The sequence below is a fragment of the Chiloscyllium punctatum genome, chromosome 7 (genome assembly GCF_047496795.1).
Source record: "Chiloscyllium punctatum isolate Juve2018m chromosome 7, sChiPun1.3, whole genome shotgun sequence".
Lineage (NCBI taxonomy): Eukaryota > Metazoa > Chordata > Chondrichthyes > Orectolobiformes > Hemiscylliidae > Chiloscyllium > Chiloscyllium punctatum.
Genome location: NC_092745.1, coordinates 102191300 through 102208323, shown reverse-complemented (window position 1 = coordinate 102208323; position 17024 = coordinate 102191300). Strand labels below are relative to the sequence as shown.

The 17024-nt window shown below is 40.1% G+C and overlaps 1 long non-coding RNA gene across 1 annotated transcript in view; it reads left to right on the top strand.

Moving 5' to 3' along the window:
• LOC140479476 (uncharacterized) overlaps positions 1 to 17024 on the top strand; it is a 75821-nt gene that overhangs the window by 16265 nt on the left and 42532 nt on the right. The gene's annotated exons all lie outside the window — the stretch shown is intronic.

Here is a 17024-nt window from a genome sequence, read left to right as displayed (position 1 = left end):
CTGCATAGCCATCCACACAGTATCTACAGACCTCAGATTCCATGTAATATCAGTAAAAATATTTTACATTCCTTAGGGAAGAAATAAACTTCTCACCATCTAATAAAACCGCCCATATCAATCATTCTACTGGAAAAATGCATTGTGGTATGTGAAACATTTTGCAATAGTTGTAATCCTGTTAGCTTGTGAAAACAAACCAGAAACCATATTAAAGCACAATCTGTTAATACAGCTTCTTGAAACTGTCATTCATTCTCCAAACATTGGATCACCTACTGTGCTCAAACCCATTAGAACTTAAAGTTCAGTCAAGCATTGATAATGACCACAGCTGTCCAAACAACAGGCTTCTCTCTGAGAAGGAAGGAACATCAGGTGTTCTTTCCAATTTGAAAGCCAAATGTCTGTCAATAACATAGAGAACAGATAATTAGGGTTTTCTTTCATATGTATATTTTTAACTTGCAAAACTAGTTTTGCTTTCAGCCAGAGCCATTTAAATCACTGAAGGCAGCACAGGTTGATAGGATATTTTTTAATATTTTCCACTGCATTTATCCTTTGGAAAAGCATATTAATAGGATCTTCAAGTATACAAAGCTGGTCAATGTAATGGTCAGCATAACACCTGATAGGAACAGGAAGATATGAAGGTGTTTCCAATATGTCTCAAATTCCATGGCAGGTGTTTCATTTCCTTTCCAAGTCTAGGATGCTCTTAATGGGCTTCCAACCTCTTACACCACCAGATGAAAATTGTACGCAGGAGGAAATCCAGTTCTCGTTGCTCATTTTAAATGGAGAACTTGACCTCAGCAGACTTGGGTGTGCATTTTGTGTACTTGGCATTCCTGACACTTGAAAAGGCCAGAGGAAAATGGTGCAGGTTTGGGAGTGCAGAGAAAGTCAGATTTATTATAAAAATAACTGAATGTGGCCATTATTGCAGTAGCATGAATTTCTAACCCCTGATAAAACCTCTTTTATAATCTCATGTAGATAGGATGAATGAAGGGTATGTGGCACTGACAATGAGGAAAGGCTGAAGAGGTGAAACATCTTCTCAAAATGAGACCAGCTCTCTAATCACTAGGATCATTTTTGCCAAAGCTTTGAGTTATACATTGTTTACTTCGAAAATCACTTTGTCCCACATTGACAGCATTAATACCTATTCTAATGTGGAAAGTGAGCTGACAGCACCTTATTATACACAATGAGGGGTGTTGTCTCCTTCATGGTCTGGTGAGAATTATGGTATGCATTGTGACAAAATAGGATGAGAATTAAAAGAAAATCAGAGGGTGGAAACTTCCTATTCTCTTAACAACTTGGGCTATGTCATTGCTAAGAGAAGACTGAAAGTGGTAGTTTTTCTTCTGGTGCTCATCTGAACTGGCACACAAGAAACTGACTAAAGGAAAAAGACACCATTTTGTAATGTGGAAAGAGGGTGCTGATTAGCTGGGCCATAATTGGCCTGGAGATGCAGTAAGAACTGATAACCATTTATCATAACTCTCAGACCAAGCCAGAGACTCTGGTTAGGGCATTGCCATCTGGATGCAGCAAAGTTTGAGCGTCTCCATGACAACTTTTATGAGAACATGTGCAACAATCTCCATGCTAATTATGGTCTAGTCAAACAGAACCCTCTTCTCATTCTGCATAAAATCGTGTTTGTTTCTATTTCAAGCCTATTTCTTGTGTGCCAGCTCTGATGAGTGTAAGATGAAAATCTTCAACTTCTAGTCTTCTTTTAGCAATGTTTAAGTTCTGTGCTACCACACATTAATGTTGAGATTTGGGCTAGGGTGAAAAATTTGGAAACATCAGGTGAGATGTCAAATGAGGACTTTCTCAATGTGAAGAATAAAAGCTGCATTTTCATAGCAAGATTCTCCATAGTAAGAAGACTACTTGTATGGAATATTACTCATTATCACCTAATTAATATGCAGTTTCCCATCCTAGGGATTCCTGTCCTGAAGGTCAGAGCGGGTACCTGGTCAGTCCAGCATGCCACCTTCTCTTCTCCACCTTTATCTTGGACATCTGGCTCTAACATTTCAGGGTAGACCCCAGGGGCAGTGGTCACATGCACCCCATGTCCATGAGCATTGCCGTCGAACACATACAAGTCCCAACACATCATTATGGCACATCTCAGAATCACTTTAGTACACATCTGCACTTCAACGTTGGACCACACCAGCAGGTCTCATTGCAATGACGTTGCAAGGATACTTTGTGAACTGGGATAGGCATTCAGCTCATGGATTAAACTAGGCTGCATCTCAGGGCTGTTTTCCCACCTCTTAGCACTTACTGGATATCTGACTATGTGGATGCTCACAGTGCCTTGCTTTGCCCTGCTTTGCCTTTTGGCAATTTGCTCCCTTAGCCACACCTTAAAGACACCCTTTAGCACAGAGACAAATCCAGGCAGCTTGTCTTTTCTCAGCAGTCATCACTCAATGGGGTAGATGTATTGCTTTTTGCCATATCAATGTTACACGTGCACTATGTGCCAGCTATGTACATTCCAAAGATACTGCATGTGTTTCAACAAGGCAGTCATGTCTTCATGTCTAAGGGGAGTAGTCCTCAGTGAAGTCCAGGTAGACACCATATATGCAGGATCTCCCAGCATGGTTAGTAAAGGGCAGCCTCCAATATTGGTCCAGGGGAGTGGATACAGTCAGTTGACCACATGAAGTGGTTAAGGTCAGGGAATCTGTACCTGTACAGGCTGGGGAATGAGCTGCAGTGAGCCCTGTGAGCCCAGTGCAACAAGTCTGAGGAGTTCTACAAAGATAGTTGGGGAGCCACATAGATAACAAAACTTCATCCACAGAACCCCTATTAGAAAACCACCAGGCTGACACTGTCTTGCCAGCTCAGGCACCACGTCAGCCGTACAACAGTCTACTTTGGAGCTGACAGACACCTACAATTTGCATGTTTCTGCCAGGTTTCTTTGTGGACAGGGACAACTATGCATCTCATGCATTTACACAGGATGCTTTAGCTCAAACATTAATACACTCATCTTATGGGGCTGCGCTTTCATTCCTAGTGCTCATGAATTTCATGTTGATTTGCAGGCCGCCAGGCTTTGTGAGATGTATGGAGAGTGACAAAGTTGGAGTGAGTGCTAGCCTTTGTGTGTTAAGTGGCAGAGAGGAGATAATGATACTTATCCATTCAGTGCGCAGAAGATCATTTACTTCTTGCTGCACTGCTGGGCTTTCCGTTTCACTCAAGTTATAGCACTGACATGTACTGCAGTCACTACTCAGTACAGGCTGCATCTATTTGCATTGTCTCCTTTAGTGGCAGACGGAGAAAACAGCTGTCCTTCTTACCACTGCCCCAACAAGTAGCAGCTGCACATCTCTGTCCTGGAGATGGGGAGGTTAGCTTGTTCTTCCTCCGAGACATTTTCAGGATTGAGCACCACAGTTTTGAGGATTTGCATTTGCAGTGTCCGAAGTGAGCTTTAAATAACAGAGAAGCGAGACGATCTTGCCAGTGTCGAACAATTCTGCCTTGCTCATTCCATGATTCCCTGAGAACTATATGGGGATATCTACAGAAAAGGGACTGCTGTGATTCACGAAGTCAGCTCACCACCACCAGCTCAAAGGCAACTGGTGGTGGGCAATAAATGCTGGCCCAGCAAACAGTGCCCAAATCTCATGAACGAATGAAAGAAAAGAAAACACACAGTTGCATAACTGATAAGGTCAAAATCACATGAGAAATCTCATCCATGGTTTTGCTGTATAGGATGTCTTTCACTCACCACTACACGTTAACAGCACGTGGGAAAATTCAGCTCGAGAAATTTGCTTGGATTAATTTGGTAAAAAGGCTTTTGTTTCGTGATTCCATTTACAGGGCAAATGTTGAGGGAATGCTTCCCCTTGTGAGGTAATCAAGGAACTAGGAACTGAGGACAAGTTTTTCTCTCAGAATGTCATTAACCTTTGGAATTCTTTACCCAAGAAGCAGGGGAGGCTGAATCATTGAATACATTCAAGACAGAACCATGGTTTATAGGAGAGTCAAGTGTTAGTGGGAACTGGTAGGGGAATGGGAGTGAGACATCAGGTTAACCATGATCTTATTGATTGGTGGAGCAGGCTTGAGAGGCTGAATGGCCTACCTTGCTCTTTTTCTTACAGATTGCCAAAGGAGTGTAAAACTTTGTTTAAATTAGCACAAAATCTAAAACAAAAATCCATGCATTTGCGTTTCAATCCAATTTTGAACTATAATTCTTAAAATATAATTTCACTTTGTTGAAATATGTATTTTGAGTTAAGCCTAACTATCACCAAATTGCTCCTACCTCTGCTGTTGTATGCTTCGCCACTACCTCATCACCATTGCTACTGAAACTGCCATCTGCACTTCTGCTATCTTCAGATTCAACTGCTATTACACTTTTCTGTCTAATTTCCCAAGCCACAGACAACACAAATGTCAATTCATCCAAAGTTTCATTTGAGTATGATACCCAATGCCAATCCCACCTGCCTGTTGACCTTGATGTAAATGATTTCAGAACCAGATGGGTTTGTGATAACAACCAACAGTGGTTACATTACACAATTAGGCCAGCTCATTATTCCAGATTTTTATTCAGTTCAAATTTCATTCTCTGGCTGAGAGGGATTTGAACCCATGTGCCCAGAGCAGTACAGTGAAATCATCACTATACCACTGCCACCCTGCTCTCCTCTGAAATGTTTTCATCTTGATGCATATGCGCCCAACTTTAAAAATCTCCTCAAAACCCATTTCTTTTACCACTTCTTGAAGCACCTCACCTAATCCGTTTCTTAAATACTCATTGACATTCATTTCTCTCTGCTCTCAAATAAAGTTGGAAATATTATCACATTAAAGGCAATATTAAAATGAAAATTGTTGTCATAATTGGGTACTATTAAACAAATGACTCTGATCATCATTCAGAAACTGAAACACTTGTATCAGAATGAGATTTATCTTACTTTGCTTATGATCTGAATCTCATTGATTCTACATTTTAACTTACATGCAGTAACCTTTATCCTGCTGGATAAATAAAAAGCTGAGGCTTCTAAGCACACAGAATGCTGACTGATGCTTAATCCCGTCCCTAGCAAATAAACAGGAAACCTAGTCATTATACAACAAACACAGTGAATGGTATATAAAGTTTGACTCTACTGAATGGTTAAGACCTGGAATTAGTTAAGTAAAAGATATGTAGCTGACCCTTTACTCTTTCCCTTACTTAATAAGGAGGAACATAGTTTGCAGAATAAATACAGTGACTCATGTTTAACTTTTACCCTTCAGAATAAATGGGGACTTTCTAGAGTTAGTATAAGTAATGCTGTAAATTGTGCATTCATACAGACCTAGTAATGCAGGAAGTTCATATAATATCACAATAAAGGTGTTAAGACATGAATTATCTTATATCGAGGTGTATCCAATAATATTGTAAATATATTAGTTAAAGGAGCAAGAAATATTTAAAAGGGCCAAAATACTATGCGTTATAAATTGATTTTATTGCCAATTAAATTAGAAATGAGAGACACACAGCACTTTGTGCTTGCAGGAAGAAGGATAAAGTTGGTTTTCAGTCAACACAGATTTCCATTTCAAATTTGTTCCAGAGAAAATCTAAACTTGAAACTATGAAGAGTAAATGCGTCTATTTTATTCCTCTGGCTGTTAATAAAACAAAAAACAAATTAGTTGAAAAATCCATAATGATGTGAAGAGAGTATTTGAGAAAAGTCCAGTCTGAAGTGAACAAAGTGTATGAGGGAAATAAGTAATGAAAATAAGATGTGAAGATGTGAAGATGTCTTTGAGAACTGCAAAACTATTGGGTCTGGTTTTCAGTTATGTACTGTGCCTTTATTTTTCTGTACCATGTATTGAGTGGATCAAAAATTTCTTTTTAAATCTTGGTACCAACACTCCACCTGAGGCCTGCCTGAGGTAACTTTTGGGTAGGCTTCAATCTAGACAGTGAAATGGCCTTTCCTGAAACTGATAGGAGTCCCAATAAGCTATATCCAAAAATGGGAGATGACAGAGAATAATTGCTATTTTTCACTAAAATATAGCAAAATATATGCAGGAATTACATCTTGTGTCATGTTTTGATTTTCATAGTGAGCTCAGTTTCCATCTTAGAAAGAAGGCCCACAGTTGATGGAAATGTTTTACTCTACTGTGTTCTGCACCTTTTTCCTTATTTATAATCATTGGAAATTTGAGACCTATATATCTTTCCAGGTGAATTGGCTTCAGTCTCTTGCTGAAGCAGCCTATGTTTTTATTGAGCTGAATCATATTGCTTTGTGTCTACTTAGATAATACTAAAGGATGTGATCATTGTATCCATTTACATTTTGTCCAGGTATTCATGTGTTTTGCACAGCTTTGTTCAATTTCACTGAAGCCAGTTGGTCATTTAATTATTTTCCTTCATAAGGTCTGTCTGTTCTCTGGAAATATCAGCATTTGTTGTCCATAACTAATTATCTTTAAGATGTAATAGTGAGGCACATTCCTAAATACAGTATGGCCATCATTGGAGAAGTGAATGAACTCTGTGCTGGGCAAGAAATGCAGAACAAACACCATATTACTACCGGAGGAATAAAATTCTAAATCTGCCATATCTCACATAACTGTAACAGTTAATGCAATGAACTAGTCATATCAAAGATTATTCCAACAGTAAACCAGTGTGCTCAGTTTCCTATAGCAACTATTAACAGAGGAACCATTTGAACTGATACAGACAGGCTGTATTCATGGCAACTTTGTTTTATTGCATTCTGCAACTTACATCGAACCTCCTGAACTTCTACCACTGCTTGTGTAAGTGAGAGGGACAGGGCAGTGCTAAAAGCTTTTCAGTTATAATTTCAATTAAATTCTCCTGACATGGGCAAGAATTAGATGAATACATCTTTGAAGGTTATAGAGTTGAAGAACATTATGAAAATAGGGAGGAACGAGGCCAATGGAACGGTTTTGAAAACAGCAGTGAGAATGTTAAAATTGAGGCATTACTTATTTGGGACGCAGTGTAGAAAAGCAAGCACAGGGGTAATAGGAGAACCATGTTTTATGCAAGTTAGGATATAGGAATAGCGTCTTGGGTGATATCAAGTTAACAGATAGTACAGTGTGAAATTAGCCAACAGCATGTTATGATAGTCAGATGTCGATCAAATAAAGGTGCAAGTAGGCGTTTTCAGCAGTAAAAGAGCTGAGGCTGGAGTGCAGATGCAGTGATCTGACAGCAGTGAAGTTAGATGGTCTTAGGTGTATGGTTGAAAGCTCATCTCAGCATCAAAAATGACACTAAAGATACAGATAGTCTGGTTCAGCCCTAGCCTGTTACCAGGGATAAAGATGGTGTCAAGGAATCAGAGTTCATGGCAGGGACTGAAAGCAATGATTTCAGTATTCCCAGTATTTAATAAGAAGCCATTTCTGCTGCTCCAGTACTAGCTATCATATAAGCAGTGTGCCAATTGAGAGACAGTGAGGAGTTAGGGGAGGTGCCATTGGAGCAAAGTACATGAGTTGATGTAGATGTGGAAACTGATGTGATGTTTTTGGATATCACCATGGGATTGCATCCGGATGAAAACAAGTAAAGACTCATAAGGATTGATTCTTGGCAGACACCAGAGGTAGAAAGGCAATAATTGTTTCAAGATATCTTCAGATTGTTATCCAAGCAGCAGGTGACATGTTGATATTAAAATCAGTCCAGGGTAGACTGTTGATGCTACTGGGACTATAGTGCCATTGACTGCAACCACAAAACAGCAATGTTTGATTTAATTCATTCTCAATTTATGAAAATCCACTTCATTTGCACCCATCACTAAATATTTGTGCCTATGAATAATTAATAAGTTTCTGGGGAGAGCCTTTCTGTCCATTGCATAAAGGAATCATCGATTCCCTACTGCTTCCAGGAAAAATAAGAAGGCAAATTGAATGATTGGCTCCTCAAAATATGGGGTTGCTCTCTCAAAACATGGCCCATGACATTGCTACAAAATGTTCATGTTTCCCAACAAAAAAGCATGCAGTGCAAAACTCTAGGGAAACAAGAGCATCATTGAGCAAACAACTGATGTACTCAAACAATGCTTGAGCTGTTTGCATCACTGTGGGAACGTTCTACAATAAAGTCCTGAAAAGATTGGCTGAATGCTCGGGTGGTGTGTTACATACTGTACAATATAACCATTAGAAAGGCGAACAAGTGTTGTTTCCCAGATCCTACGTGTTATAGTTCTGACAAGTGGTTACAACAGACGTGCTAACACGTTCTTGCTCTTGACAGATTCTATTTGGATATGCTGTTATGTTACTTTCATTCCTCTGCAGCACCATTATAGCAGAAACCATTAACTTCATATATTGACAGTGATATGTTGTGAATTGGTTGAAAATAATAGTATAGGTATTGTGGAAATGTGCTTCTGGGCTTGTCTCTTGTACAATTTTCTTCGTATCTGTGGTATTCTTGCTCATGTTCAACTTCATGATGCCCAGTGAATGTTCTGAGTGCCAGCCAGTTGTTAAGTGGCTGTAAATGGGAGATGTACATCGAGACCCCGTGGCATCCCCATTGGCTCATTCTCTGAAGGAACTGCCTGGGAACTTGAATTTTCCACTGGGATTTCCACTATACCTCAACCCTACAAAAGTCTCCATAACGATTAGAGAATTGAGATGGTTCAGATGAAATGAAGTGAAATATTTACATAGGAAAGGTTACACTATTAAATATATTGTCAAACTCCTAAGTAACTATTAAACAGACCCCACACTTAGCTTACTCACATCTTCCAGATTCCTTACACACCTCAGATTCTGACCTGACAATCCTTGGGGAGCCAATAACTACAGCCCTCCTGCCAGTACCAACTCCAATCGACACCAGAACTCCTCCCTCTTCCTTCCCCTCGCCCCCTACCCAGACCCAACTCAACACCCTGTGCCCCCTCACCAGCCCTGTGCTGCTGTCACTTCTTCCCTGCTGCCCGGCTACCAGACCTGACCACTCATTCCCTTCTGCCTGATGGACTGGAGTTGATCTGGATCCCCTCTCCCTCTGCACCCAATCCCCACAGCCAAACCTGAAACACAGCACCCCCCCTACCCCCAGACCTGACATCTACTTTGCCCACCTCCCAATTTCTCCAGCCCACCCCAACTTTATAGAAACACTTACCTGACTCTTGCACCCCTTCCCTAAGTGACACCCTACCCACTTGGCACCCTACTCACCAGGCAACTACATCCCAGACCCATCTGGCACCTAACCCTCCCAACACACTATCAGACGCTTACTTTATGTACAGATGGTTTGCCCACAGCTCTCAAAATAGCTGTCTGGACCTTGAAATGTCAGAATGCAGCAGCAGAATGCAATGAAAAGATGGCGTGGTTTGCCTCCTTCTGATAGCTCGACGCCACGAAAGGACTGGAAGAATAGAAGTACAGCTCTGGATTTCTGAATGAGCACTGAACAGAATCTCATCTCAGAAATACAGAACTGCCTTCTTTCATAAAATAAGGCACAGGTGGCGATCTGCATGAGGTTGCAAATGACCTTGTGAATCAGTGCATCATTTCATTCAGTGTGTAGCAGACCCAAGTGCTGTCTGTCACGAGCAATCGGACCCATTTATCCATTGCTTTTTTTTCCTGTTAGTGTCTCACACTGTAGACAAGGGAAGGTCAGTGATCCAAGAAGCAATACTGGTTTAGCATTTCTGACCTTCAGTCCGAGAATAGTCAGATCAGAAATGATTCTATGGTTGATAGTGTGGTGCTGGAAAAGCACAGCAGGTCAGACAGCATCCGAGGAGCGGGAGAATCAATGTTTCAGGCATAAGCCCTTCATCATGATTCCATGATTCTATGGACCCACTCTTCTGTTTGCTCACCACTGCAGAATTTTGTATTTGCCACTTTATTTTATTCTTTCAGGGGAGGTGGGTGTTGCTGGCAAGTCCAAGATTTGTTTTCCATCCCCTTGAACTGAATGGCTTACTGGGCCATTTCAACAGACAGTTAAGAGTCAACCACATTATTGTCAATCTGGAGTAAGAACAGGCCAAGCCAGATATCCCTCGCAAAAGAATATTAGTTTTTACAAGAACTTATGCAAGTTTCATTACTGACTTTAGCTTTCAATTCCAATGTTTTTGTCATTAATCAATTTTAAATTCTATCATGTGCCGTCATGTCCCTAGCATTGATATGTGGATTACTAGTCCCATTACACCACTGTCTCCCCCAGGAAGGTTCCAGATATAAGGGCAAACAATGTGCTAATCTGTTTCATTGAGGGAAGCCATTTGTAGTGTGAACATTGGAGCCCTATAACACACATAGGGCCCTAATTGTGATTTTGAGGTATACACAGGAGAAAAATGAAAAATAAAACAACGCAAAGAACAAGTTTTTAATTTAACATTTAGAGGCTAGGGAACACTTAGGTGCTCTTTCAGGCCTCATAGAACAACATGACCCTTTACTGACTGTCCAGTTCGAACTGGGCTTGGACTGTCAGCTGGCTCCGGTTTGATGCTGGACACTTCGAGCAAGCCCCTAATCCATCTTCCATCAAACACGCACCATCACCAATCGCCCAGAACAGTCTGTCTGCCTCAGGGGAACAGTTCGGTACATGTGGAGCTTGTCAGCTGCATGCAATTGAGACCCAGACCTTGAAACAGCTTGAAGTAACTTGCTTACAGAAGCTTGACCGAGTGAATTCATTCCCAGCTACACTTGTGAGTCATTATAATCAGTCATCAATTGAACTCAAATACAGCAGTCCAGGTTTTCCTTTTTTTCATTCTACTATACTGGTCCACAAGCATATTTATTACTTGTGTACATTGCCAGTATTACACTGGATCAATCAGTATGAAGTAAAAGGACATACTCAAAATCTCACCTGACCTGTGTAACATGGCGCCATGTGTCTATGGCATTGTTCATGAAAAGCATGCAACATATGCCCTTACCAATTCTAAATAGCCAATATGAATGAATTGTCAGCAGTTGGCATGTATTGATAGACTCTGAGTACATTTCTAACAATGCCTTTCTGGAGATAACACTTTGGTGTGTAAAATCAAACAGGCAACAGGAGGTCTGAGTTCTCCACTTTTTATCTTTGATTTTACTTGACATGGTACCTCAGACTTGAGCAGAACTTTTTATTTAGTAAAATCAGATTCCAAATTGTGTTTCACCATCTTGGGCTCAGCTCAGTATGCAGCATAGCACCAATCTACATAAAATCAGCATCCTACTTATGTGGGCATTTTTTTCATTCATTAATGGAACATGGGAATCATCGGCTGACCCAGCATTTACTTCACACGGTTAATTGTCCTCAAGAAGGGATGGTGAGCTGCCTTCATGAACTACTGCAAGTGTTGGAGGTGTAAGGATACCCACAGTGCTGTTAGCAAGGGAGTTTGAAGATCTTCATGCCATGACAGTGAAGAAATGGTGATACAAATCAGGATGGTGTGTGCCTTAAAGGGGAAACATGCAGGTGATAGTGTTGCCAATTCTCTGCTGTCCTCATCCTTCCAGAGGTCACAGGTTTGGAAGGTGCTGTCAGAGGATCTTGCATGAATTTCTGCTGAACATTTTGAAATTGATACACAATGTTGCTTCTGTGTGTCAGCAGCAGAGGGAGTGAATATTGAAAATGATCATTGGGTTTGGCAATCATACAGGCTGTTTTGTCTGAAATGGTGTAGACCTTCTTGAGTATTGTTGGAATTGCATCCATCCTGGCATGTGAGGACTATTCCATCATTCCTTGTAGATAGTGGCCAGGCACTGGGAAGCAGAAAGCAAGTTACACACTGCAACATTTCTAGCATCTGACCTGATCTTTTAACCATAAGGGTTTATATAATTGGCTGGCACATAGATGGTGCAAATTCTACTTGCCACTTATCCCAAGACTGAATGAAGGGCTTTTGCCCGAAACGTCGATTTCGCTGCTCGTTGGATGCTGCCTGAACTGCTGTGCTCTTCCAGCACCACTTATCCAGTATATGAATGTTGTCCAAGTCTTGCTCCAAATGGACACAGACATCTTCAGTATCTGAGGAGTGGTGAACTTGCCACTTATCATCCCAAGACTGGATGTTGTTCAAGTCTTGCTCCAAATGGACACAGACATCTTCAGTATCTGAGGAGTGGTGAATGGAACAGATAAAGATATTTGGGACTAGGATACTCCCCTGATGACCTCTTGCAGACATATCCTGAGCTGGGATGATTGGCCTCCAACAACCATAAACCTAACACAACCAGCAGAGACTTTTCCCCATGATTCCCATTGACTCCAGTTTTCCCAGAGATCCTTGAAGCCACACTCAGTTAATATTGCTTTAATTCAGAGCAGTCGCCTCATTTCTGGAATTCAGCTCTTTTGTCCATGTTTGGACTAAGGTTATAATGTGATCAGGAGCTTAGTGAACCTAAACTCATGTCAGTGAGCAGTTTATTGCTGGGAACTTTCTGTTAGACAGCACTGTTTCTGATCGCTTCCACCACTTTGCTGATTATGGAGAGTAATTGCTGATTGGTGGCATTTGGCCAGCTTGGATTTGTCCTTTTTTGTGGACAGGATGTACTCTGTCAATTTTCCACATTGCTGGGTGGATACCAGTATTATAGCTGCACTGGCATGTGTTGGCAAGGGGCATGGCTAGTTCTGGAGCAGTTGCCTACAGTACTATTGTTGGAATGTTGTCAAGGCACATAGATTTTGCAGTGTCCAGTATCTTCAGTTGTTTCTTGACATCACGTGGAGTTATGTTTCTGAAAAAGGGTATTTGTTGGAGTCAGAAGGACTTGATATTGCAGTAGTAACATTTTCTTGAGATTTCCTTCACAAATCAGTTGGTTTGGCTAGTGGCCTTCTACTAACATACTTGGTTTCACAGTTTTTCACTTCAGTTCTCCTGCTTGTTATTACAGATTGTTTCAGGTGAAACTTCCTTTTTAATAGCTCCCATAACTCAGTTGACTGGATGGCTGGTCTTTGCACTACAGAGTAAGGCTACCAGTGTGGGTTCAATCCCTGCACTGGCTGACAATGAAGGTCTCTCCTTTTTGACCTCTCCCCTCACCTGAGACATGATGACCCTCAGGTTAAACCACCTCCAGCACCTCTGCCTCATAAGAGAATAGGATAATTGAAACTTTATCTTTAGACGTGTTTCCTCAATGTGTAAAATTTGAAATATTTATCTTTGTGTTTAAACCCTGTAATGGTCATGCTTCTCCCTGTATTTATTGCCTTCCCCAGTACAACACTCACTTTTACCTATCATAGAACTTTCCATTCAACTAGCATCCTATGTCTCTTGTTTATTTTTTTCCCTGTTATTGGTAACCAGGAAGTCGGTCCCTAATCCTATAACTCTCTGTTGACCTTTGCCCTTTAAAGTTTTGCTCAAAATTTACCATTTTGATTTACATTTTGAGCATTCATTCTAATATCTCCTTGCGTGGCTTGGCATCCATTTACCCCCCTCACATTTCTGTGAACTACCTTGTGACATTTTCTGCATGAAAGGATATATAAAAATGCAAGTTAATGTCATCAACTCTTGGCCTACCATACTGTAGCAGAGTAGGTTGAAAGGCGTATGCAACATTATTTTGCTCTTTTATATAGCGTCATTGCATCCTGAAGTGGAGACTGAAATGCTCCATCTATAAAAACCCACATCATTGCACACAGGGAAACAGAGTACAAGCAATAACAATTTGCACTTTTACAGCACCTTCATATAAAGAAATGTCACAGACATTTTACAAGGGACACTGAGCTGGACGAATTTAAGTAGGGGCGATTCCACATCAAGCTTTTATTTTCTTTTCAAAATCATCAAAGTGATGGGGGGGGGGGGGCAAATAACTTTTTCTATAAATGTCATGGTTGGTCTGAGAGGCAAGAAAATAAATGACCCAAGAGGCAAGAAAATAAATTACACTCTTAACTTTTCACTTTTGCTCATAGGTAACTAAATACAAAATGGTGCCTTTAGATAAAAATAGTGATTTTACTGGAAGTGAAGCTTCACTGCAGTTTCGGCTACACTGAATTTCCAAAATTGGGGCTGTTGTGAAGTGTCAAGAATCTACCCAACAGCTTTTAAGTATGTATACATACTGTATTTACTTCAAAAATAGACCTTGAGGTAATTTATTTCATGTGAAAAATCAATAAAGTGTGTTAGCTACTAATTGCTAACAGATAGAAAAAGATGTGCATTGTCTGCATCTGGAGCTTTGTAAAAATCAGCACGCTCATAAATTATCAAACAGCAGGAAATGCCTCCCTTTTTTTCCCCTCAAAGAGAACTTGAAACTTTTTCTCCCTTCCTGCACTTGCTTGCTAATGGCATGAATAAAATTTTTAATTAGTGAGGATCTCTGAAAGGCTCAGCCTCAATGACAAATTATTTACGGGATCCTTTTATTCAACAGTTGACAGGGACTGGATTTAAAGGAAGCTTGATTATCAAAAATGCTTGGGGCTACCTGAAGGTGAGAAAGCTAACCCTCCCCTGGGCAGCGTTGCTGCTCTCATTTGAAGAGAAGGGAAATATAATTATCCTTTGACAGTTGGTGATAAACTAGAAGAATGAACATATCATTTACATCACATGACAGCAAAAAGAGCTCTCTTCTTTGAGACCCAATAATCACAGAAGCAATGTTGACAGTCAGTTGATGAAGGATTAATACTTGTTTCCTTATACCACTGGAGAGCACAGGAGGAGTGAGTATGTTATCTCTTTGGGAGGATATTACTCCAGCTGTAGGTTGAAAAATGATTTAATGTACACTTTGGCCTTTGTAAACTCCTCGAATGGAAGCAGCAAAGTCTTTGACTAGAGGGTGACAGAATTCACAAAATGCCAAAGCTAATTAAAAGCCTAAACAAGGAACGTGAAATAATACCATGGCACATCAAACACAATATTTTAAGTGATTTATTGCTGTCATTAAAATATTGCAAAATGTAATCTGAGACAATTTGGTTTAGCATTATTTTATCCGTTCCCACAGTGTGATTTCAGGATCTAAATTAGTAAAGATAGTTATGTCTGTCCAAACACAATTTTTGATATATCAGCCAACTATTCATCCTTGCTCCTGGTTCTAGATAAAATGCAATACGCTACAGTTTTTTAATGTTATAATATTCTTCAATAAGTTTGATCCAAAGTGAAGAGAGAACACATGGTTGGGTATTTGTTTGTTTTGCAGCTGTGATTGTGAGTAGAACTGCTCTTAACACAAATATGCTGACAATCCACAACCTTTATTGGCTCATGAGCTAACAAAGCAAGCTTTTACTGCCCATTTTAATTGCCCTCCAGAATGTGGCAGCAAGCTGTCTTCTTGAATTCTTGCAGTTCTTGAGGTGTAGGTACAGTCACAGTGCTGTCATGAAGGGAGGTTTCAGGAAATTGACCCAGTGACAATGAAGGAATGGTGATATATTGACAAGTTGAACGGTGTGTGGCCTGGTGAGGAGTGTCCGGATGTTTGTATTCAGCTGCCCTTGACCACCTGGATAGTGCAGTTTGCAGATTTGAGAGATATTGGTGAGTTGTTGCAATGCATGCAGGTTGTGGATGCAGCCATCATGTGTCAAAGCATGGGCCATTGAATGTTGAAAGAAAAAATGAAGGTGCAGCAGATGAAAATTAGATTTAGTGGGCCTAATTGGTAATGAAAATTTGCTCAGATAAGTTGAGCCAACAATTTAAAACAGCATGTTTACTTTTTTCACTGTTTTCAATGAATTGTACAGTGTGCCTATGAATCTAATGGGACCTGAGGTAAAATATTTCAAACTCATTGGATGTCAAATTCTCAAAAAGAACTTACTTTCCTTAGTTTTAGTTGAATTCTTGTTCTGAGGTGTGAAAGAACAATGGTTTAATCCACTACCCAGCCCCATGAATATTCAGTCTAAGTTGGCAGTGATATTCTTTAGTGATTCCATTACAACTGAGTGTAACATTTCGTGTCAGTTTGGAATACTTCCAATAAATGTGCCTTTGGTTCGAAGTCAGAAATGATTCAAGCAGTACCTCATGCTTACTTTTATCACGCAACTATTGGCTACTACACAGATGGGGAAAAGCTATGACATTGAATCTTTTGCTCATCTCCCACCCAGCTTTCACCTCCCATGTTCAGAATACTAAAACTTGCAGTTCAGTATCATTGTTCTGTGCTGGTCTGTGTACAGATAAACATAAGAGATTTACAATCAGTGATGATAGATGTTTTCAGATGGGCTTTCTATCCATGCACCCAGCTCTTCAATCAACAATGGTACAGATTATAAACCCCTTTAGAATGGTTGAAAAATGACATTTAGACTGTAATACTGAAAGCCAAAATAGAGGCTTCAAAGACGGCAACAGTCTAGCTGATCATCAATGTTGATAACATCCGCACAAAATATAGGACCTCTAAGATGCTTTAGAAGTTGGCAAGTACATAGTAGACTACACAAACAAAAATTTGCATTACTGCACTTATAAATAGAGTCGACAGAGTTCTCTAGTTCTCTCAAAGAACTTGTATCAAAGCAGTATCTCAAACCTGAAATAAGACAGCTGACTTAGCGGCAGCCTGAGTGAGTAAACTGAAGCAAGCAGCAGTTAATTATTAATATAATACATCTCAACAAATGTTCTCCTAATCTGGAAAAAATAAAAAAGACTCTTTGTCCAGTCAAATCACATGATTAGGCCCTGCATCCTAAATCAGTATTACGTTCCTTCTAACTGTGTACTACAGTGCAATTGTAAATTCAATCATACCACAAAATCACCATAGATCAAATCAGCAAGAATACTTTAAAATGAAGATTTACTGTCTAAGCACAT